General features: G+C 45.1%; 18 non-coding genes across 18 annotated transcripts; all 18 read right to left on the bottom strand.

Annotated features, from left to right (window-relative positions):
• Nucleotides 1-64: 64 nt before the first annotated feature.
• On the bottom strand, nt 65-255 carry LOC141222743 (U2 spliceosomal RNA). Its single transcript, XR_012290498.1, has one exon. It is a non-coding gene; the product is annotated as a U2 spliceosomal RNA (small nuclear RNA).
• A 1115-nt stretch (nt 256-1370) lies between these two features.
• LOC141222699 (U2 spliceosomal RNA) lies at nt 1371-1561 on the bottom strand. Its single transcript, XR_012290457.1, has one exon. It is a non-coding gene; the product is annotated as a U2 spliceosomal RNA (small nuclear RNA).
• Nucleotides 1562-2676: 1115 nt separating this feature from the next.
• On the bottom strand, nt 2677-2867 carry LOC141222701 (U2 spliceosomal RNA). The gene has a single exon (XR_012290459.1). It is a non-coding gene; the product is annotated as a U2 spliceosomal RNA (small nuclear RNA).
• Nucleotides 2868-3982: 1115 nt separating this feature from the next.
• On the bottom strand, nt 3983-4173 carry LOC141222702 (U2 spliceosomal RNA). Its single transcript, XR_012290460.1, has one exon. It is a non-coding gene; the product is annotated as a U2 spliceosomal RNA (small nuclear RNA).
• Nucleotides 4174-5288: 1115 nt separating this feature from the next.
• Nucleotides 5289-5479, bottom strand: LOC141222744 (U2 spliceosomal RNA). Its single transcript, XR_012290499.1, has one exon. It is a non-coding gene; the product is annotated as a U2 spliceosomal RNA (small nuclear RNA).
• Nucleotides 5480-6594: 1115 nt separating this feature from the next.
• Nucleotides 6595-6785, bottom strand: LOC141222703 (U2 spliceosomal RNA). Its single transcript, XR_012290461.1, has one exon. It is a non-coding gene; the product is annotated as a U2 spliceosomal RNA (small nuclear RNA).
• Nucleotides 6786-7900: 1115 nt separating this feature from the next.
• LOC141222704 (U2 spliceosomal RNA) lies at nt 7901-8091 on the bottom strand. Its single transcript, XR_012290462.1, has one exon. It is a non-coding gene; the product is annotated as a U2 spliceosomal RNA (small nuclear RNA).
• A 1115-nt stretch (nt 8092-9206) lies between these two features.
• Nucleotides 9207-9397, bottom strand: LOC141222705 (U2 spliceosomal RNA). The gene has a single exon (XR_012290463.1). It is a non-coding gene; the product is annotated as a U2 spliceosomal RNA (small nuclear RNA).
• Nucleotides 9398-10512: 1115 nt separating this feature from the next.
• Nucleotides 10513-10703, bottom strand: LOC141222707 (U2 spliceosomal RNA). The gene has a single exon (XR_012290465.1). It is a non-coding gene; the product is annotated as a U2 spliceosomal RNA (small nuclear RNA).
• A 1115-nt stretch (nt 10704-11818) lies between these two features.
• Nucleotides 11819-12009, bottom strand: LOC141222708 (U2 spliceosomal RNA). Its single transcript, XR_012290466.1, has one exon. It is a non-coding gene; the product is annotated as a U2 spliceosomal RNA (small nuclear RNA).
• Nucleotides 12010-13124: 1115 nt separating this feature from the next.
• Nucleotides 13125-13315, bottom strand: LOC141222710 (U2 spliceosomal RNA). Its single transcript, XR_012290467.1, has one exon. It is a non-coding gene; the product is annotated as a U2 spliceosomal RNA (small nuclear RNA).
• A 1115-nt stretch (nt 13316-14430) lies between these two features.
• LOC141222711 (U2 spliceosomal RNA) lies at nt 14431-14621 on the bottom strand. The gene has a single exon (XR_012290468.1). It is a non-coding gene; the product is annotated as a U2 spliceosomal RNA (small nuclear RNA).
• A 1115-nt stretch (nt 14622-15736) lies between these two features.
• On the bottom strand, nt 15737-15927 carry LOC141222712 (U2 spliceosomal RNA). Its single transcript, XR_012290469.1, has one exon. It is a non-coding gene; the product is annotated as a U2 spliceosomal RNA (small nuclear RNA).
• A 1115-nt stretch (nt 15928-17042) lies between these two features.
• On the bottom strand, nt 17043-17233 carry LOC141222713 (U2 spliceosomal RNA). The gene has a single exon (XR_012290470.1). It is a non-coding gene; the product is annotated as a U2 spliceosomal RNA (small nuclear RNA).
• A 1112-nt stretch (nt 17234-18345) lies between these two features.
• On the bottom strand, nt 18346-18535 carry LOC141222810 (U2 spliceosomal RNA). The gene has a single exon (XR_012290562.1). It is a non-coding gene; the product is annotated as a U2 spliceosomal RNA (small nuclear RNA).
• Nucleotides 18536-19650: 1115 nt separating this feature from the next.
• On the bottom strand, nt 19651-19841 carry LOC141222714 (U2 spliceosomal RNA). The gene has a single exon (XR_012290471.1). It is a non-coding gene; the product is annotated as a U2 spliceosomal RNA (small nuclear RNA).
• A 1115-nt stretch (nt 19842-20956) lies between these two features.
• Nucleotides 20957-21147, bottom strand: LOC141222715 (U2 spliceosomal RNA). Its single transcript, XR_012290472.1, has one exon. It is a non-coding gene; the product is annotated as a U2 spliceosomal RNA (small nuclear RNA).
• Nucleotides 21148-22262: 1115 nt separating this feature from the next.
• Nucleotides 22263-22453, bottom strand: LOC141222716 (U2 spliceosomal RNA). Its single transcript, XR_012290473.1, has one exon. It is a non-coding gene; the product is annotated as a U2 spliceosomal RNA (small nuclear RNA).
• Nucleotides 22454-23192: the final 739 nt, after the last annotated feature.

A 23192-nucleotide genomic window follows, 5' to 3' on the forward strand; every position in this document is an offset into this window, starting at 1 on the left:
AACAAGCAAAATGAACAAAAAACATTGAATTCAATTCTTTCTGATTTTAGAAACTGCATTAAAGAAGGGGTGCACCGGTCCTGGAGATACTGCAATACCAGGTCAATGCGTGGAGTGGACAGAGCAAGCTCTTTTTCCATCCCCCTGTTCTAAAAATCCATTTAATATATGGTCCCCAGATAGGGGACGTATCAGATATTAAACTGATAAGAACAGATACTACACTTGATCTTAGCCAAAAGGCCGAGAAGCGATAACCAGAATTGGTTTCAAACTACGGAGCCACCCAAGGATCCTGAAAAGTCCATTTGTGGAGATGAGCTCCTGGACTCCCGTTAAGAAGACATGTTGTCAACCTCTAGATCCCTTACATGCCTGCACTTTTCGGCTTGCTGCTGCTGCAATCCACGCGTTTTAGATCTGCATAACTCCACCTCTTTAAACACAGCACCTTCACCCCCTGCTGTTCCCACCCGCCTCAACACCGTTGGAAGGGAGGAGAACCAATTAAGGCGGGGGGTGGGGTGGAACGAGCAGCTGTCTACCCTTAGCAGGAGGGCTCCTGATTACATACCTCTCCTGCTGCTGCTGCTGCTGGCTGTCCAGCAGCAGACTGAAGGTGGCTGCTGCTGTGCACAGGTATATAAAGGCTCAGAGCCTATTATGACACGCGCAGCCAGCGTTCCATTGCCACATTCCATCTACTGCAGGCAGGATACCTGGCTGGCTGAATGTCGCTGAGAAGCTCACAGAGACCGCCATAAGCAACAGTTTAACAGAATGCCACAGACTAATCAACCAAACTTTTTGGGTTGGGTTCTCTTTTATAGTCTGCAGGCATTAAATGAAAGAAGTCAGTGTTCCAGCAGAAGGAGACAACGTTTCAGAAAAGGCATTGTAGCAAACCAAAAAAGAAATTTTAAGCGCAGCAGAGTAACCAGCGCACATACCTGTTAGCTCAGGTGAGTTTAAAAGGCTGCTGTTGATAACAAGGGCATTTGCTAAATAGATGGTGTGTGTGCAACAATATACTGAAAGGTCAATTATATTGTGCAGCTTATCTCACCACCTGTAGTTATTTAGGTGAAAGCTCCAAAATGCTTGCCTAATATGTCTGTTTATCCAAAAGGAAGTAAAAAGGGAGAGCTAGAAAGATAGCATTGCATCACATTACATGGCAATGCAATGCACAGTTGCTGAAGTTGAACCAAAATGAGCTTGTAATCTGGCTTCTGCAACTTTGAACATGAAAAATCCAATGAGGAGAAGAAAAGCAAAGCCAAAGAGTCCATCCCCAAATCCGACAAACAAGCAAAATGAACAAAAAACATTGAATTCAATTCTTTCTGATTTTAGAAACTGCATTAAAGAAGGGGTGCACCGGTCCTGGAGATACTGCAATACCAGGTCAATGCGTGGAGTGGACAGAGCAAGCTCTTTTTCCATCTCCCTGTTCTAAAAATCCATTTAATATATGGTCCCCAGATAGGGGACGTATCAGATATTAAACTGATAAGAACAGATACTACACTTGATCTTAGCCAAAAGGCCGAGAAGCGATAACCAGAATTGGTTTCAAACTACGGAGCCACCCAAGGATCCTGAAAAGTCCATTTGTGGAGATGAGCTCCTGGACTCCCGTTAAGAAGACATGTTGTCAACCTCTAGATCCCTTACATGCCTGCACTTTTCGGCTTGCTGCTGCTGCAATCCACGCGTTTTAGATCTGCATAACTCCACCTCTTTAAACACAGCACCTTCACCCCCTGCTGTTCCCACCCGCCTCAACACCGTTGGAAGGGAGGAGAACCAATTAAGGCGGGGGGTGGGGTGGAACGAGCAGCTGTCTACCCTTAGCAGGAGGGCTCCTGATTACATACCTCTCCTGCTGCTGCTGCTGCTGGCTGTCCAGCAGCAGACTGAAGGTGGCTGCTGCTGTGCACAGGTATATAAAGGCTCAGAGCCTATTATGACACGCGCAGCCAGCGTTCCATTGCCACATTCCATCTACTGCAGGCAGGATACCTGGCTGGCTGAATGTCGCTGAGAAGCTCACAGAGACCGCCATAAGCAACAGTTTAACAGAATGCCACAGACTAATCAACCAAACTTTTTGGGTTGGGTTCTCTTTTATAGTCTGCAGGCATTAAATGAAAGAAGTCAGTGTTCCAGCAGAAGGAGACAACGTTTCAGAAAAGGCATTGTAGCAAACCAAAAAAGAAATTTTAAGCGCAGCAGAGTAACCAGCGCACATACCTGTTAGCTCAGGTGAGTTTAAAAGGCTGCTGTTGATAACAAGGGCATTTGCTAAATAGATGGTGTGTGTGCAACAATATACTGAAAGGTCAATTATATTGTGCAGCTTATCTCACCACCTGTAGTTATTTAGGTGAAAGCTCCAAAATGCTTGCCTAATATGTCTGTTTATCCAAAAGGAAGTAAAAAGGGAGAGCTAGAAAGATAGCATTGCATCACATTACATGGCAATGCAATGCACAGTTGCTGAAGTTGAACCAAAATGAGCTTGTAATCTGGCTTCTGCAACTTTGAACATGAAAAATCCAATGAGGAGAAGAAAAGCAAAGCCAAAGAGTCCATCCCCAAATCCGACAAACAAGCAAAATGAACAAAAAACATTGAATTCAATTCTTTCTGATTTTAGAAACTGCATTAAAGAAGGGGTGCACCGGTCCTGGAGATACTGCAATACCAGGTCAATGCGTGGAGTGGACAGAGCAAGCTCTTTTTCCATCTCCCTGTTCTAAAAATCCATTTAATATATGGTCCCCAGATAGGGGACGTATCAGATATTAAACTGATAAGAACAGATACTACACTTGATCTTAGCCAAAAGGCCGAGAAGCGATAACCAGAATTGGTTTCAAACTACGGAGCCACCCAAGGATCCTGAAAAGTCCATTTGTGGAGATGAGCTCCTGGACTCCCGTTAAGAAGACATGTTGTCAACCTCTAGATCCCTTACATGCCTGCACTTTTCGGCTTGCTGCTGCTGCAATCCACGCGTTTTAGATCTGCATAACTCCACCTCTTTAAACACAGCACCTTCACCCCCTGCTGTTCCCACCCGCCTCAACACCGTTGGAAGGGAGGAGAACCAATTAAGGCGGGGGGTGGGGTGGAACGAGCAGCTGTCTACCCTTAGCAGGAGGGCTCCTGATTACATACCTCTCCTGCTGCTGCTGCTGCTGGCTGTCCAGCAGCAGACTGAAGGTGGCTGCTGCTGTGCACAGGTATATAAAGGCTCAGAGCCTATTATGACACGCGCAGCCAGCGTTCCATTGCCACATTCCATCTACTGCAGGCAGGATACCTGGCTGGCTGAATGTCGCTGAGAAGCTCACAGAGACCGCCATAAGCAACAGTTTAACAGAATGCCACAGACTAATCAACCAAACTTTTTGGGTTGGGTTCTCTTTTATAGTCTGCAGGCATTAAATGAAAGAAGTCAGTGTTCCAGCAGAAGGAGACAACGTTTCAGAAAAGGCATTGTAGCAAACCAAAAAAGAAATTTTAAGCGCAGCAGAGTAACCAGCGCACATACCTGTTAGCTCAGGTGAGTTTAAAAGGCTGCTGTTGATAACAAGGGCATTTGCTAAATAGATGGTGTGTGTGCAACAATATACTGAAAGGTCAATTATATTGTGCAGCTTATCTCACCACCTGTAGTTATTTAGGTGAAAGCTCCAAAATGCTTGCCTAATATGTCTGTTTATCCAAAAGGAAGTAAAAAGGGAGAGCTAGAAAGATAGCATTGCATCACATTACATGGCAATGCAATGCACAGTTGCTGAAGTTGAACCAAAATGAGCTTGTAATCTGGCTTCTGCAACTTTGAACATGAAAAATCCAATGAGGAGAAGAAAAGCAAAGCCAAAGAGTCCATCCCCAAATCCGACAAACAAGCAAAATGAACAAAAAACATTGAATTCAATTCTTTCTGATTTTAGAAACTGCATTAAAGAAGGGGTGCACCGGTCCTGGAGATACTGCAATACCAGGTCAATGCGTGGAGTGGACAGAGCAAGCTCTTTTTCCATCTCCCTGTTCTAAAAATCCATTTAATATATGGTCCCCAGATAGGGGACGTATCAGATATTAAACTGATAAGAACAGATACTACACTTGATCTTAGCCAAAAGGCCGAGAAGCGATAACCAGAATTGGTTTCAAACTACGGAGCCACCCAAGGATCCTGAAAAGTCCATTTGTGGAGATGAGCTCCTGGACTCCCGTTAAGAAGACATGTTGTCAACCTCTAGATCCCTTACATGCCTGCACTTTTCGGCTTGCTGCTGCTGCAATCCACGCGTTTTAGATCTGCATAACTCCACCTCTTTAAACACAGCACCTTCACCCCCTGCTGTTCCCACCCGCCTCAACACCGTTGGAAGGGAGGAGAACCAATTAAGGCGGGGGGTGGGGTGGAACGAGCAGCTGTCTACCCTTAGCAGGAGGGCTCCTGATTACATACCTCTCCTGCTGCTGCTGCTGCTGGCTGTCCAGCAGCAGACTGAAGGTGGCTGCTGCTGTGCACAGGTATATAAAGGCTCAGAGCCTATTATGACACGCGCAGCCAGCGTTCCATTGCCACATTCCATCTACTGCAGGCAGGATACCTGGCTGGATGAATGTCGCTGAGAAGCTCACAGAGACCGCCATAAGCAACAGTTTAACAGAATGCCACAGACTAATCAACCAAACTTTTTGGGTTGGGTTCTCTTTTATAGTCTGCAGGCATTAAATGAAAGAAGTCAGTGTTCCAGCAGAAGGAGACAACGTTTCAGAAAAGGCATTGTAGCAAACCAAAAAAGAAATTTTAAGCGCAGCAGAGTAACCAGCGCACATACCTGTTAGCTCAGGTGAGTTTAAAAGGCTGCTGTTGATAACAAGGGCATTTGCTAAATAGATGGTGTGTGTGCAACAATATACTGAAAGGTCAATTATATTGTGCAGCTTATCTCACCACCTGTAGTTATTTAGGTGAAAGCTCCAAAATGCTTGCCTAATATGTCTGTTTATCCAAAAGGAAGTAAAAAGGGAGAGCTAGAAAGATAGCATTGCATCACATTACATGGCAATGCAATGCACAGTTGCTGAAGTTGAACCAAAATGAGCTTGTAATCTGGCTTCTGCAACTTTGAACATGAAAAATCCAATGAGGAGAAGAAAAGCAAAGCCAAAGAGTCCATCCCCAAATCCGACAAACAAGCAAAATGAACAAAAAACATTGAATTCAATTCTTTCTGATTTTAGAAACTGCATTAAAGAAGGGGTGCACCGGTCCTGGAGATACTGCAATACCAGGTCAATGCGTGGAGTGGACAGAGCAAGCTCTTTTTCCATCCCCCTGTTCTAAAAATCCATTTAATATATGGTCCCCAGATAGGGGACGTATCAGATATTAAACTGATAAGAACAGATACTACACTTGATCTTAGCCAAAAGGCCGAGAAGCGATAACCAGAATTGGTTTCAAACTACGGAGCCACCCAAGGATCCTGAAAAGTCCATTTGTGGAGATGAGCTCCTGGACTCCCGTTAAGAAGACATGTTGTCAACCTCTAGATCCCTTACATGCCTGCACTTTTCGGCTTGCTGCTGCTGCAATCCACGCGTTTTAGATCTGCATAACTCCACCTCTTTAAACACAGCACCTTCACCCCCTGCTGTTCCCACCCGCCTCAACACCGTTGGAAGGGAGGAGAACCAATTAAGGCGGGGGGTGGGGTGGAACGAGCAGCTGTCTACCCTTAGCAGGAGGGCTCCTGATTACATACCTCTCCTGCTGCTGCTGCTGCTGGCTGTCCAGCAGCAGACTGAAGGTGGCTGCTGCTGTGCACAGGTATATAAAGGCTCAGAGCCTATTATGACACGCGCAGCCAGCGTTCCATTGCCACATTCCATCTACTGCAGGCAGGATACCTGGCTGGCTGAATGTCGCTGAGAAGCTCACAGAGACCGCCATAAGCAACAGTTTAACAGAATGCCACAGACTAATCAACCAAACTTTTTGGGTTGGGTTCTCTTTTATAGTCTGCAGGCATTAAATGAAAGAAGTCAGTGTTCCAGCAGAAGGAGACAACGTTTCAGAAAAGGCATTGTAGCAAACCAAAAAAGAAATTTTAAGCGCAGCAGAGTAACCAGCGCACATACCTGTTAGCTCAGGTGAGTTTAAAAGGCTGCTGTTGATAACAAGGGCATTTGCTAAATAGATGGTGTGTGTGCAACAATATACTGAAAGGTCAATTATATTGTGCAGCTTATCTCACCACCTGTAGTTATTTAGGTGAAAGCTCCAAAATGCTTGCCTAATATGTCTGTTTATCCAAAAGGAAGTAAAAAGGGAGAGCTAGAAAGATAGCATTGCATCACATTACATGGCAATGCAATGCACAGTTGCTGAAGTTGAACCAAAATGAGCTTGTAATCTGGCTTCTGCAACTTTGAACATGAAAAATCCAATGAGGAGAAGAAAAGCAAAGCCAAAGAGTCCATCCCCAAATCCGACAAACAAGCAAAATGAACAAAAAACATTGAATTCAATTCTTTCTGATTTTAGAAACTGCATTAAAGAAGGGGTGCACCGGTCCTGGAGATACTGCAATACCAGGTCAATGCGTGGAGTGGACAGAGCAAGCTCTTTTTCCATCTCCCTGTTCTAAAAATCCATTTAATATATGGTCCCCAGATAGGGGACGTATCAGATATTAAACTGATAAGAACAGATACTACACTTGATCTTAGCCAAAAGGCCGAGAAGCGATAACCAGAATTGGTTTCAAACTACGGAGCCACCCAAGGATCCTGAAAAGTCCATTTGTGGAGATGAGCTCCTGGACTCCCGTTAAGAAGACATGTTGTCAACCTCTAGATCCCTTACATGCCTGCACTTTTCGGCTTGCTGCTGCTGCAATCCACGCGTTTTAGATCTGCATAACTCCACCTCTTTAAACACAGCACCTTCACCCCCTGCTGTTCCCACCCGCCTCAACACCGTTGGAAGGGAGGAGAACCAATTAAGGCGGGGGGTGGGGTGGAACGAGCAGCTGTCTACCCTTAGCAGGAGGGCTCCTGATTACATACCTCTCCTGCTGCTGCTGCTGCTGGCTGTCCAGCAGCAGACTGAAGGTGGCTGCTGCTGTGCACAGGTATATAAAGGCTCAGAGCCTATTATGACACGCGCAGCCAGCGTTCCATTGCCACATTCCATCTACTGCAGGCAGGATACCTGGCTGGCTGAATGTCGCTGAGAAGCTCACAGAGACCGCCATAAGCAACAGTTTAACAGAATGCCACAGACTAATCAACCAAACTTTTTGGGTTGGGTTCTCTTTTATAGTCTGCAGGCATTAAATGAAAGAAGTCAGTGTTCCAGCAGAAGGAGACAACGTTTCAGAAAAGGCATTGTAGCAAACCAAAAAATAAATTTTAAGCGCAGCAGAGTAACCAGCGCACATACCTGTTAGCTCAGGTGAGTTTAAAAGGCTGCTGTTGATAACAAGGGCATTTGCTAAATAGATGGTGTGTGTGCAACAATATACTGAAAGGTCAATTATATTGTGCAGCTTATCTCACCACCTGTAGTTATTTAGGTGAAAGCTCCAAAATGCTTGCCTAATATGTCTGTTTATCCAAAAGGAAGTAAAAAGGGAGAGCTAGAAAGATAGCATTGCATCACATTACATGGCAATGCAATGCACAGTTGCTGAAGTTGAACCAAAATGAGCTTGTAATCTGGCTTCTGCAACTTTGAACATGAAAAATCCAATGAGGAGAAGAAAAGCAAAGCCAAAGAGTCCATCCCCAAATCCGACAAACAAGCAAAATGAACAAAAAACATTGAATTCAATTCTTTCTGATTTTAGAAACTGCATTAAAGAAGGGGTGCACCGGTCCTGGAGATACTGCAATACCAGGTCAATGCGTGGAGTGGACAGAGCAAGCTCTTTTTCCATCTCCCTGTTCTAAAAATCCATTTAATATATGGTCCCCAGATAGGGGACGTATCAGATATTAAACTGATAAGAACAGATACTACACTTGATCTTAGCCAAAAGGCCGAGAAGCGATAACCAGAATTGGTTTCAAACTACGGAGCCACCCAAGGATCCTGAAAAGTCCATTTGTGGAGATGAGCTCCTGGACTCCCGTTAAGAAGACATGTTGTCAACCTCTAGATCCCTTACATGCCTGCACTTTTCGGCTTGCTGCTGCTGCAATCCACGCGTTTTAGATCTGCATAACTCCACCTCTTTAAACACAGCACCTTCACCCCCTGCTGTTCCCACCCGCCTCAACACCGTTGGAAGGGAGGAGAACCAATTAAGGCGGGGGGTGGGGTGGAACGAGCAGCTGTCTACCCTTAGCAGGAGGGCTCCTGATTACATACCTCTCCTGCTGCTGCTGCTGCTGGCTGTCCAGCAGCAGACTGAAGGTGGCTGCTGCTGTGCACAGGTATATAAAGGCTCAGAGCCTATTATGACACGCGCAGCCAGCGTTCCATTGCCACATTCCATCTACTGCAGGCAGGATACCTGGCTGGCTGAATGTCGCTGAGAAGCTCACAGAGACCGCCATAAGCAACAGTTTAACAGAATGCCACAGACTAATCAACCAAACTTTTTGGGTTGGGTTCTCTTTTATAGTCTGCAGGCATTAAATGAAAGAAGTCAGTGTTCCAGCAGAAGGAGACAACGTTTCAGAAAAGGCATTGTAGCAAACCAAAAAAGAAATTTTAAGCGCAGCAGAGTAACCAGCGCACATACCTGTTAGCTCAGGTGAGTTTAAAAGGCTGCTGTTGATAACAAGGGCATTTGCTAAATAGATGGTGTGTGTGCAACAATATACTGAAAGGTCAATTATATTGTGCAGCTTATCTCACCACCTGTAGTTATTTAGGTGAAAGCTCCAAAATGCTTGCCTAATATGTCTGTTTATCCAAAAGGAAGTAAAAAGGGAGAGCTAGAAAGATAGCATTGCATCACATTACATGGCAATGCAATGCACAGTTGCTGAAGTTGAACCAAAATGAGCTTGTAATCTGGCTTCTGCAACTTTGAACATGAAAAATCCAATGAGGAGAAGAAAAGCAAAGCCAAAGAGTCCATCCCCAAATCCGACAAACAAGCAAAATGAACAAAAAACATTGAATTCAATTCTTTCTGATTTTAGAAACTGCATTAAAGAAGGGGTGCACCGGTCCTGGAGATACTGCAATACCAGGTCAATGCGTGGAGTGGACAGAGCAAGCTCTTTTTCCATCTCCCTGTTCTAAAAATCCATTTAATATATGGTCCCCAGATAGGGGACGTATCAGATATTAAACTGATAAGAACAGATACTACACTTGATCTTAGCCAAAAGGCCGAGAAGCGATAACCAGAATTGGTTTCAAACTACGGAGCCACCCAAGGATCCTGAATAGTCCATTTGTGGAGATGAGCTCCTGGACTCCCGTTAAGAAGACATGTTGTCAACCTCTAGATCCCTTACATGCCTGCACTTTTCGGCTTGCTGCTGCTGCAATCCACGCGTTTTAGATCTGCATAACTCCACCTCTTTAAACACAGCACCTTCACCCCCTGCTGTTCCCACCCGCCTCAACACCGTTGGAAGGGAGGAGAACCAATTAAGGCGGGGGGTGGGGTGGAACGAGCAGCTGTCTACCCTTAGCAGGAGGGCTCCTGATTACATACCTCTCCTGCTGCTGCTGCTGCTGGCTGTCCAGCAGCAGACTGAAGGTGGCTGCTGCTGTGCACAGGTATATAAAGGCTCAGAGCCTATTATGACACGCGCAGCCAGCGTTCCATTGCCACATTCCATCTACTGCAGGCAGGATACCTGGCTGGCTGAATGTCGCTGAGAAGCTCACAGAGACCGCCATAAGCAACAGTTTAACAGAATGCCACAGACTAATCAACCAAACTTTTTGGGTTGGGTTCTCTTTTATAGTCTGCAGGCATTAAATGAAAGAAGTCAGTGTTCCAGCAGAAGGAGACAACGTTTCAGAAAAGGCATTGTAGCAAACCAAAAAAGAAATTTTAAGCGCAGCAGAGTAACCAGCGCACATACCTGTTAGCTCAGGTGAGTTTAAAAGGCTGCTGTTGATAACAAGGGCATTTGCTAAATAGATGGTGTGTGTGCAACAATATACTGAAAGGTCAATTATATTGTGCAGCTTATCTCACCACCTGTAGTTATTTAGGTGAAAGCTCCAAAATGCTTGCCTAATATGTCTGTTTATCCAAAAGGAAGTAAAAAGGGAGAGCTAGAAAGATAGCATTGCATCACATTACATGGCAATGCAATGCACAGTTGCTGAAGTTGAACCAAAATGAGCTTGTAATCTGGCTTCTGCAACTTTGAACATGAAAAATCCAATGAGGAGAAGAAAAGCAAAGCCAAAGAGTCCATCCCCAAATCCGACAAACAAGCAAAATGAACAAAAAACATTGAATTCAATTCTTTCTGATTTTAGAAACTGCATTAAAGAAGGGGTGCACCGGTCCTGGAGATACTGCAATACCAGGTCAATGCGTGGAGTGGACAGAGCAAGCTCTTTTTCCATCTCCCTGTTCTAAAAATCCATTTAATATATGGTCCCCAGATAGGGGACGTATCAGATATTAAACTGATAAGAACAGATACTACACTTGATCTTAGCCAAAAGGCCGAGAAGCGATAACCAGAATTGGTTTCAAACTACGGAGCCACCCAAGGATCCTGAAAAGTCCATTTGTGGAGATGAGCTCCTGGACTCCCGTTAAGAAGACATGTTGTCAACCTCTAGATCCCTTACATGCCTGCACTTTTCGGCTTGCTGCTGCTGCAATCCACGCGTTTTAGATCTGCATAACTCCACCTCTTTAAACACAGCACCTTCACCCCCTGCTGTTCCCACCCGCCTCAACACCGTTGGAAGGGAGGAGAACCAATTAAGGCGGGGGGTGGGGTGGAACGAGCAGCTGTCTACCCTTAGCAGGAGGGCTCCTGATTACATACCTCTCCTGCTGCTGCTGCTGCTGGCTGTCCAGCAGCAGACTGAAGGTGGCTGCTGCTGTGCACAGGTATATAAAGGCTCAGAGCCTATTATGACACGCGCAGCCAGCGTTCCATTGCCACATTCCATCTACTGCAGGCAGGATACCTGGCTGGCTGAATGTCGCTGAGAAGCTCACAGAGACCGCCATAAGCAACAGTTTAACAGAATGCCACAGACTAATCAACCAAACTTTTTGGGTTGGGTTCTCTTTTATAGTCTGCAGGCATTAAATGAAAGAAGTCAGTGTTCCAGCAGAAGGAGACAACGTTTCAGAAAAGGCATTGTAGCAAACCAAAAAAGAAATTTTAAGCGCAGCAGAGTAACCAGCGCACATACCTGTTAGCTCAGGTGAGTTTAAAAGGCTGCTGTTGATAACAAGGGCATTTGCTAAATAGATGGTGTGTGTGCAACAATATACTGAAAGGTCAATTATATTGTGCAGCTTATCTCACCACCTGTAGTTATTTAGGTGAAAGCTCCAAAATGCTTGCCTAATATGTCTGTTTATCCAAAAGGAAGTAAAAAGGGAGAGCTAGAAAGATAGCATTGCATCACATTACATGGCAATGCAATGCACAGTTGCTGAAGTTGAACCAAAATGAGCTTGTAATCTGGCTTCTGCAACTTTGAACATGAAAAATCCAATGAGGAGAAGAAAAGCAAAGCCAAAGAGTCCATCCCCAAATCCGACAAACAAGCAAAATGAACAAAAAACATTGAATTCAATTCTTTCTGATTTTAGAAACTGCATTAAAGAAGGGGTGCACCGGTCCTGGAGATACTGCAATACCAGGTCAATGCGTGGAGTGGACAGAGCAAGCTCTTTTTCCATCTCCCTGTTCTAAAAATCCATTTAATATATGGTCCCCAGATAGGGGACGTATCAGATATTAAACTGATAAGAACAGATACTACACTTGATCTTAGCCAAAAGGCCGAGAAGCGATAACCAGAATTGGTTTCAAACTACGGAGCCACCCAAGGATCCTGAAAAGTCCATTTGTGGAGATGAGCTCCTGGACTCCCGTTAAGAAGACATGTTGTCAACCTCTAGATCCCTTACATGCCTGCACTTTTCGGCTTGCTGCTGCTGCAATCCACGCGTTTTAGATCTGCATAACTCCACCTCTTTAAACACAGCACCTTCACCCCCTGCTGTTCCCACCCGCCTCAACACCGTTGGAAGGGAGGAGAACCAATTAAGGCGGGGGGTGGGGTGGAACGAGCAGCTGTCTACCCTTAGCAGGAGGGCTCCTGATTACATACCTCTCCTGCTGCTGCTGCTGCTGGCTGTCCAGCAGCAGACTGAAGGTGGCTGCTGCTGTGCACAGGTATATAAAGGCTCAGAGCCTATTATGACACGCGCAGCCAGCGTTCCATTGCCACATTCCATCTACTGCAGGCAGGATACCTGGCTGGCTGAATGTCGCTGAGAAGCTCACAGAGACCGCCATAAGCAACAGTTTAACAGAATGCCACAGACTAATCAACCAAACTTTTTGGGTTGGGTTCTCTTTTATAGTCTGCAGGCATTAAATGAAAGAAGTCAGTGTTCCAGCAGAAGGAGACAACGTTTCAGAAAAGGCATTGTAGCAAACCAAAAAAGAAATTTTAAGCGCAGCAGAGTAACCAGCGCACATACCTGTTAGCTCAGGTGAGTTTAAAAGGCTGCTGTTGATAACAAGGGCATTTGCTAAATAGATGGTGTGTGTGCAACAATATACTGAAAGGTCAATTATATTGTGCAGCTTATCTCACCACCTGTAGTTATTTAGGTGAAAGCTCCAAAATGCTTGCCTAATATGTCTGTTTATCCAAAAGGAAGTAAAAAGGGAGAGCTAGAAAGATAGCATTGCATCACATTACATGGCAATGCAATGCACAGTTGCTGAAGTTGAACCAAAATGAGCTTGTAATCTGGCTTCTGCAACTTTGAACATGAAAAATCCAATGAGGAGAAGAAAAGCAAAGCCAAAGAGTCCATCCCCAAATCCGACAAACAAGCAAAATGAACAAAAAACATTGAATTCAATTCTTTCTGATTTTAGAAACTGCATTAAAGAAGGGGTGCACCGGTCCTGGAGATACTGCAATACCAGGTCAATGCGTGGAGTGGACAGAGCAAGCTCTTTTTCCATCTCCCTGTTCTAAAAATCCATTTAATATATGGTCCCCAGATAGGGGACGTATCAGATATTAAACTGATAAGAACAGATACTACACTTGATCTTAGCCAAAAGGCCGAGAAGCGATAACCAGAATTGGTTTCAAACTACGGAGCCACCCAAGGATCCTGAAAAGTCCATTTGTGGAGATGAGCTCCTGGACTCCCGTTAAGAAGACATGTTGTCAACCTCTAGATCCCTTACATGCCTGCACTTTTCGGCTTGCTGCTGCTGCAATCCACGCGTTTTAGATCTGCATAACTCCACCTCTTTAAACACAGCACCTTCACCCCCTGCTGTTCCCACCCGCCTCAACACCGTTGGAAGGGAGGAGAACCAATTAAGGCGGGGGGTGGGGTGGAACGAGCAGCTGTCTACCCTTAGCAGGAGGGCTCCTGATTACATACCTCTCCTGCTGCTGCTGCTGCTGGCTGTCCAGCAGCAGACTGAAGGTGGCTGCTGCTGTGCACAGGTATATAAAGGCTCAGAGCCTATTATGACACGCGCAGCCAGCGTTCCATTGCCACATTCCATCTACTGCAGGCAGGATACCTGGCTGGCTGAATGTCGCTGAGAAGCTCACAGAGACCGCCATAAGCAACAGTTTAACAGAATGCCACAGACTAATCAACCAAACTTTTTGGGTTGGGTTCTCTTTTATAGTCTGCAGGCATTAAATGAAAGAAGTCAGTGTTCCAGCAGAAGGAGACAACGTTTCAGAAAAGGCATTGTAGCAAACCAAAAAAGAAATTTTAAGCGCAGCAGAGTAACCAGCGCACATACCTGTTAGCTCAGGTGAGTTTAAAAGGCTGCTGTTGATAACAAGGGCATTTGCTAAATAGATGGTGTGTGTGCAACAATATACTGAAAGGTCAATTATATTGTGCAGCTTATCTCACCACCTGTAGTTATTTAGGTGAAAGCTCCAAAATGCTTGCCTAATATGTCTGTTTATCCAAAAGGAAGTAAAAAGGGAGAGCTAGAAAGATAGCATTGCATCACATTACATGGCAATGCAATGCACAGTTGCTGAAGTTGAACCAAAATGAGCTTGTAATCTGGCTTCTGCAACTTTGAACATGAAAAATCCAATGAGGAGAAGAAAAGCAAAGCCAAAGAGTCCATCCCCAAATCCGACAAACAAGCAAAATGAACAAAAAACATTGAATTCAATTCTTTCTGATTTTAGAAACTGCATTAAAGAAGGGGTGCACCGGTCCTGGAGATACTGCAATACCAGGTCAATGCGTGGAGTGGACAGAGCAAGCTCTTTTTCCATCTCCCTGTTCTAAAAATCCATTTAATATATGGTCCCCAGATAGGGGACGTATCAGATATTAAACTGATAAGAACAGATACTACACTTGATCTTAGCCAAAAGGCCGAGAAGCGATAACCAGAATTGGTTTCAAACTACGGAGCCACCCAAGGATCCTGAAAAGTCCATTTGTGGAGATGAGCTCCTGGACTCCCGTTAAGAAGACATGTTGTCAACCTCTAGATCCCTTACATGCCTGCACTTTTCGGCTTGCTGCTGCTGCAATCCACGCGTTTTAGATCTGCATAACTCCACCTCTTTAAACACAGCACCTTCACCCCCTGCTGTTCCCACCCGCCTCAACACCGTTGGAAGGGAGGAGAACCAATTAAGGCGGGGGGTGGGGTGGAACGAGCAGCTGTCTACCCTTAGCAGGAGGGCTCCTGATTACATACCTCTCCTGCTGCTGCTGCTGCTGGCTGTCCAGCAGCAGACTGAAGGTGGCTGCTGCTGTGCACAGGTATATAAAGGCTCAGAGCCTATTATGACACGCGCAGCCAGCGTTCCATTGCCACATTCCATCTACTGCAGGCAGGATACCTGGCTGGCTGAATGTCGCTGAGAAGCTCACAGAGACCGCCATAAGCAACAGTTTAACAGAATGCCACAGACTAATCAACCAAACTTTTTGGGTTGGGTTCTCTTTTATAGTCTGCAGGCATTAAATGAAAGAAGTCAGTGTTCCAGCAGAAGGAGACAACGTTTCAGAAAAGGCATTGTAGCAAACCAAAAAAGAAATTTTAAGCGCAGCAGAGTAACCAGCGCACATACCTGTTAGCTCAGGTGAGTTTAAAAGGCTGCTGTTGATAACAAGGGCATTTGCTAAATAGATGGTGTGTGTGCAACAATATACTGAAAGGTCAATTATATTGTGCAGCTTATCTCACCACCTGTAGTTATTTAGGTGAAAGCTCCAAAATGCTTGCCTAATATGTCTGTTTATCCAAAAGGAAGTAAAAAGGGAGAGCTAGAAAGATAGCATTGCATCACATTACATGGCAATGCAATGCACAGTTGCTGAAGTTGAACCAAAATGAGCTTGTAATCTGGCTTCTGCAACTTTGAACATGAAAAATCCAATGAGGAGAAGAAAAGCAAAGCCAAAGAGTCCATCCCCAAATCCGACAAACAAGCAAAATGAACAAAAAACATTGAATTCAATTCTTTCTGATTTTAGAAACTGCATTAAAGAAGGGGTGCACCGGTCCTGGAGATACTGCAATACCAGGTCAATGCGTGGAGTGGACAGAGCAAGCTCTTTTTCCATCTCCCTGTTCTAAAAATCCATTTAATATATGGTCCCCAGATAGGGGACGTATCAGATATTAAACTGATAAGAACAGATACTACACTTGATCTTAGCCAAAAGGCCGAGAAGCGATAACCAGAATTGGTTTCAAACTACGGAGCCACCCAAGGATCCTGAAAAGTCCATTTGTGGAGATGAGCTCCTGGACTCCCGTTAAGAAGACATGTTGTCAACCTCTAGATCCCTTACATGCCTGCACTTTTCGGCTTGCTGCTGCTGCAATCCACGCGTTTTAGATCTGCATAACTCCACCTCTTTAAACACAGCACCTTCACCCCCTGCTGTTCCCACCCGCCTCAACACCGTTGGAAGGGAGGAGAACCAATTAAGGCGGGGGGTGGGGTGGAACGAGCAGCTGTCTACCCTTAGCAGGAGGGCTCCTGATTACATACCTCTCCTGCTGCTGCTGCTGCTGGCTGTCCAGCAGCAGACTGAAGGTGGCTGCTGCTGTGCACAGGTATATAAAGGCTCAGAGCCTATTATGACACGCGCAGCCAGCGTTCCATTGCCACATTCCATCTACTGCAGGCAGGATACCTGGCTGGCTGAATGTCGCTGAGAAGCTCACAGAGACCGCCATAAGCAACAGTTTAACAGAATGCCACAGACTAATCAACCAAACTTTTTGGGTTGGGTTCTCTTTTATAGTCTGCAGGCATTAAATGAAAGAAGTCAGTGTTCCAGCAGAAGGAGACAACGTTTCAGAAAAGGCATTGTAGCAAACCAAAAAAGAAATTTTAAGCGCAGCAGAGTAACCAGCGCACATACCTGTTAGCTCAGGTGAGTTTAAAAGGCTGCTGTTGATAACAAGGGCATTTGCTAAATAGATGGTGTGTGTGCAACAATATACTGAAAGGTCAATTATATTGTGCAGCTTATCTCACCACCTGTAGTTATTTAGGTGAAAGCTCCAAAATGCTTGCCTAATATGTCTGTTTATCCAAAAGGAAGTAAAAAGGGAGAGCTAGAAAGATAGCATTGCATCACATTACATGGCAATGCAATGCACAGTTGCTGAAGTTGAACCAAAATGAGCTTGTAATCTGGCTTCTGCAACTTTGAACATGAAAAATCCAATGAGGAGAAGAAAAGCAAAGCCAAAGAGTCCATCCCCAAATCCGACAAACAAGCAAAATGAACAAAAAACATTGAATTCAATTCTTTCTGATTTTAGAAACTGCATTAAAGAAGGGGTGCACCGGTCCTGGAGATACTGCAATACCAGGTCAATGCGTGGAGTGGACAGAGCAAGCTCTTTTTCCATCTCCCTGTTCTAAAAATCCATTTAATATATGGTCCCCAGATAGGGGACGTATCAGATATTAAACTGATAAGAACAGATACTACACTTGATCTTAGCCAAAAGGCCGAGAAGCGATAACCAGAATTGGTTTCAAACTACGGAGCCACCCAAGGATCCTGAAAAGTCCATTTGTGGAGATGAGCTCCTGGACTCCCGTTAAGAAGACATGTTGTCAACCTCTAGATCCCTTACATGCCTGCACTTTTCGGCTTGCTGCTGCTGCAATCCACGCGTTTTAGATCTGCATAACTCCACCTCTTTAAACACAGCACCTTCACCCCCTGCTGTTCCCACCCGCCTCAACACCGTTGGAAGGGAGGAGAACCAATTAAGGCGGGGGGTGGGGTGGAACGAGCAGCTGTCTACCCTTAGCAGGAGGGCTCCTGATTACATACCTCTCCTGCTGCTGCTGCTGGCTGTCCAGCAGCAGACTGAAGGTGGCTGCTGCTGTGCACAGGTATATAAAGGCTCAGAGCCTATTATGACACGCGCAGCCAGCGTTCCATTGCCACATTCCATCTACTGCAGGCAGGATACCTGGCTGGCTGAATGTCGCTGAGAAGCTCACAGAGACCGCCATAAGCAACAGTTTAACAGAATGCCACAGACTAATCAACCAAACTTTTTGGGTTGGGTTCTCTTTTATAGTCTGCAGGCATTAAATGAAAGAAGTCAGTGTTCCAGCAGAAGGAGACAACGTTTCAGAAAAGGCATTGTAGCAAACCAAAAAAGAAATTTTAAGCGCAGCAGAGTAACCAGCGCACATACCTGTTAGCTCAGGTGAGTTTAAAAGGCTGCTGTTGATAACAAGGGCATTTGCTAAATAGATGGTGTGTGTGCAACAATATACTGAAAGGTCAATTATATTGTGCAGCTTATCTCACCACCTGTAGTTATTTAGGTGAAAGCTCCAAAATGCTTGCCTAATATGTCTGTTTATCCAAAAGGAAGTAAAAAGGGAGAGCTAGAAAGATAGCATTGCATCACATTACATGGCAATGCAATGCACAGTTGCTGAAGTTGAACCAAAATGAGCTTGTAATCTGGCTTCTGCAACTTTGAACATGAAAAATCCAATGAGGAGAAGAAAAGCAAAGCCAAAGAGTCCATCCCCAAATCCGACAAACAAGCAAAATGAACAAAAAACATTGAATTCAATTCTTTCTGATTTTAGAAACTGCATTAAAGAAGGGGTGCACCGGTCCTGGAGATACTGCAATACCAGGTCAATGCGTGGAGTGGACAGAGCAAGCTCTTTTTCCATCTCCCTGTTCTAAAAATCCATTTAATATATGGTCCCAGATAGGGGACGTATCAGATATTAAACTGATAAGAACAGATACTACACTTGATCTTAGCCAAAAGGCCGAGAAGCGATAACCAGAATTGGTTTCAAACTACGGAGCCACCCAAGGATCCTGAAAAGTCCATTTGTGGAGATGAGCTCCTGGACTCCCGTTAAGAAGACATGTTGTCAACCTCTAGATCCCTTACATGCCTGCACTTTTCGGCTTGCTGCTGCTGCAATCCACGCGTTTTAGATCTGCATAACTCCACCTCTTTAAACACAGCACCTTCACCCCCTGCTGTTCCCACCCGCCTCAACACCGTTGGAAGGGAGGAGAACCAATTAAGGCGGGGGGTGGGGTGGAACGAGCAGCTGTCTACCCTTAGCAGGAGGGCTCCTGATTACATACCTCTCCTGCTGCTGCTGCTGCTGGCTGTCCAGCAGCAGACTGAAGGTGGCTGCTGCTGTGCACAGGTATATAAAGGCTCAGAGCCTATTATGACACGCGCAGCCAGCGTTCCATTGCCACATTCCATCTACTGCAGGCAGGATACCTGGCTGGCTGAATGTCGCTGAGAAGCTCACAGAGACCGCCATAAGCAACAGTTTAACAGAATGCCACAGACTAATCAACCAAACTTTTTGGGTTGGGTTCTCTTTTATAGTCTGCAGGCATTAAATGAAAGAAGTCAGTGTTCCAGCAGAAGGAGACAACGTTTCAGAAAAGGCATTGTAGCAAACCAAAAAAGAAATTTTAAGCGCAGCAGAGTAACCAGCGCACATACCTGTTAGCTCAGGTGAGTTTAAAAGGCTGCTGTTGATAACAAGGGCATTTGCTAAATAGATGGTGTGTGTGCAACAATATACTGAAAGGTCAATTATATTGTGCAGCTTATCTCACCACCTGTAGTTATTTAGGTGAAAGCTCCAAAATGCTTGCCTAATATGTCTGTTTATCCAAAAGGAAGTAAAAAGGGAGAGCTAGAAAGATAGCATTGCATCACATTACATGGCAATGCAATGCACAGTTGCTGAAGTTGAACCAAAATGAGCTTGTAATCTGGCTTCTGCAACTTTGAACATGAAAAATCCAATGAGGAGAAGAAAAGCAAAGCCAAAGAGTCCATCCCCAAATCCGACAAACAAGCAAAATGAACAAAAAACATTGAATTCAATTCTTTCTGATTTTAGAAACTGCATTAAAGAAGGGGTGCACCGGTCCTGGAGATACTGCAATACCAGGTCAATGCGTGGAGTGGACAGAGCAAGCTCTTTTTCCATCTCCCTGTTCTAAAAATCCATTTAATATATGGTCCCCAGATAGGGGACGTATCAGATATTAAACTGATAAGAACAGATACTACACTTGATCTTAGCCAAAAGGCCGAGAAGCGATAACCAGAATTGGTTTCAAACTACGGAGCCACCCAAGGATCCTGAAAAGTCCATTTGTGGAGATGAGCTCCTGGACTCCCGTTAAGAAGACATGTTGTCAACCTCTAGATCCCTTACATGCCTGCACTTTTCGGCTTGCTGCTGCTGCAATCCACGCGTTTTAGATCTGCATAACTCCACCTCTTTAAACACAGCACCTTCACCCCCTGCTGTTCCCACCCGCCTCAACACCGTTGGAAGGGAGGAGAACCAATTAAGGCGGGGGGTGGGGTGGAACGAGCAGCTGTCTACCCTTAGCAGGAGGGCTCCTGATTACATACCTCTCCTGCTGCTGCTGCTGCTGGCTGTCCAGCAGCAGACTGAAGGTGGCTGCTGCTGTGCACAGGTATATAAAGGCTCAGAGCCTATTATGACACGCGCAGCCAGCGTTCCATTGCCACATTCCATCTACTGCAGGCAGGATACCTGGCTGGCTGAATGTCGCTGAGAAGCTCACAGAGACCGCCATAAGCAACAGTTTAACAGAATGCCACAGACTAATCAACCAAACTTTTTGGGTTGGGTTCTCTTTTATAGTCTGCAGGCATTAAATGAAAGAAGTCAGTGTTCCAGCAGAAGGAGACAACGTTTCAGAAAAGGCATTGTAGCAAACCAAAAAAGAAATTTTAAGCGCAGCAGAGTAACCAGCGCACATACCTGTTAGCTCAGGTGAGTTTAAAAGGCTGCTGTTGATAACAAGGGCATTTGCTAAATAGATGGTGTGTGTGCAACAATATACTGAAAGGTCAATTATATTGTGCAGCTTATCTCACCACCTGTAGTTATTTAGGTGAAAGCTCCAAAATGCTTGCCTAATATGTCTGTTTATCCAAAAGGAAGTAAAAAGGGAGAGCTAGAAAGATAGCATTGCATCACATTACATGGCAATGCAATGCACAGTTGCTGAAGTTGAACCAAAATGAGCTTGTAATCTGGCTTCTGCAACTTTGAACATGAAAAATCCAATGAGGAGAAGAAAAGCAAAGCCAAAGAGTCCATCCCCAAATCCGACAAACAAGCAAAATGAACAAAAAACATTGAATTCAATTCTTTCTGATTTTAGAAACTGCATTAAAGAAGGGGTGCACCGGTCCTGGAGATACTGCAATACCAGGTCAATGCGTGGAGTGGACAGAGCAAGCTCTTTTTCCATCTCCCTGTTCTAAAAATCCATTTAATATATGGTCCCCAGATAGGGGACGTATCAGATATTAAACTGATAAGAACAGATACTACACTTGATCTTAGCCAAAAGGCCGAGAAGCGATAACCAGAATTGGTTTCAAACTACGGAGCCACCCAAGGATCCTGAAAAGTCCATTTGTGGAGATGAGCTCCTGGACTCCCGTTAAGAAGACATGTTGTCAACCTCTAGATCCCTTACATGCCTGCACTTTTCGGCTTGCTGCTGCTGCAATCCACGCGTTTTAGATCTGCATAACTCCACCTCTTTAAACACAGCACCTTCACCCCCTGCTGTTCCCACCCGCCTCAACACCGTTGGAAGGGAGGAGAACCAATTAAGGCGGGGGGTGGGGTGGAACGAGCAGCTGTCTACCCTTAGCAGGAGGGCTCCTGATTACATACCTCTCCTGCTGCTGCTGCTGCTGGCTGTCCAGCAGCAGACTGAAGGTGGCTGCTGCTGTGCACAGGTATATAAAGGCTCAGAGCCTATTATGACACGCGCAGCCAGCGTTCCATTGCCACATTCCATCTACTGCAGGCAGGATACCTGGCTGGCTGAATGTCGCTGAGAAGCTCACAGAGACCGCCATAAGCAACAGTTTAACAGAATGCCACAGACTAATCAACCAAACTTTTTGGGTTGGGTTCTCTTTTATAGTCTGCAGGCATTAAATGAAAGAAGTCAGTGTTCCAGCAGAAGGAGACAACGTTTCAGAAAAGGCATTGTAGCAAACCAAAAAAGAAATTTTAAGCGCAGCAGAGTAACCAGCGCACATACCTGTTAGCTCAGGTGAGTTTAAAAGGCTGCTGTTGATAACAAGGGCATTTGCTAAATAGATGGTGTGTGTGCAACAATATACTGAAAGGTCAATTATATTGTGCAGCTTATCTCACCACCTGTAGTTATTTAGGTGAAAGCTCCAAAATGCTTGCCTAATATGTCTGTTTATCCAAAAGGAAGTAAAAAGGGAGAGCTAGAAAGATAGCATTGCATCACATTACATGGCAATGCAATGCACAGTTGCTGAAGTTGAACCAAAATGAGCTTGTAATCTGGCTTCTGCAACTTTGAACATGAAAAATCCAATGAGGAGAAGAAAAGCAAAGCCAAAGAGTCCATCCCCAAATCCGACAAACAAGCAAAATGAACAAAAAACATTGAATTCAATTCTTTCTGATTTTAGAAACTGCATTAAAGAAGGGGTGCACCGGTCCTGGAGATACTGCAATACCAGGTCAATGCGTGGAGTGGACAGAGCAAGCTCTTTTTCCATCTCCCTGTTCTAAAAATCCATTTAATATATGGTCCCCAGATAGGGGACGTATCAGATATTAAACTGATAAGAACAGATACTACACTTGATCTTAGCCAAAAGGCCGAGAAGCGATAACCAGAATTGGTTTCAAACTACGGAGCCACCCAAGGATCCTGAAAAGTCCATTTGTGGAGATGAGCTCCTGGACTCCCGTTAAGAAGACATGTTGTCAACCTCTAGATCCCTTACATGCCTGCACTTTTCGGCTTGCTGCTGCTGCAATCCACGCGTTTTAGATCTGCATAACTCCACCTCTTTAAACACAGCACCTTCACCCCCTGCTGTTCCCACCCGCCTCAACACCGTTGGAAGGGAGGAGAACCAATTAAGGCGGGGGGTGGGGTGGAACGAGCAGCTGTCTACCCTTAGCAGGAGGGCTCCTGATTACATACCTCTCCTGCTGCTGCTGCTGCTGGCTGTCCAGCAGCAGACTGAAGGTGGCTGCTGCTGTGCACAGGTATATAAAGGCTCAGAGCCTATTATGACACGCGCAGCCAGCGTTCCATTGCCACATTCCATCTACTGCAGGCAGGATACCTGGCTGGCTGAATGTCGCTGAGAAGCTCACAGAGACCGCCATAAGCAACAGTTTAACAGAATGCCACAGACTAATCAACCAAACTTTTTGGGTTGGGTTCTCTTTTATAGTCTGCAGGCATTAAATGAAAGAAGTCAGTGTTCCAGCAGAAGGAGACAACGTTTCAGAAAAGGCATTGTAGCAAACCAAAAAAGAAATTTTAAGCGCAGCAGAGTAACCAGCGCACATACCTGTTAGCTCAGGTGAGTTTAAAAGGCTGCTGTTGATAACAAGG

This window comes from Phyllobates terribilis, unplaced genomic scaffold (assembly GCF_046119375.1).
Source record: "Phyllobates terribilis strain yellow unplaced genomic scaffold, ASM4611937v1 Scaffold_361__1_contigs__length_1927384, whole genome shotgun sequence".
Lineage (NCBI taxonomy): Eukaryota > Metazoa > Chordata > Amphibia > Anura > Dendrobatidae > Phyllobates > Phyllobates terribilis.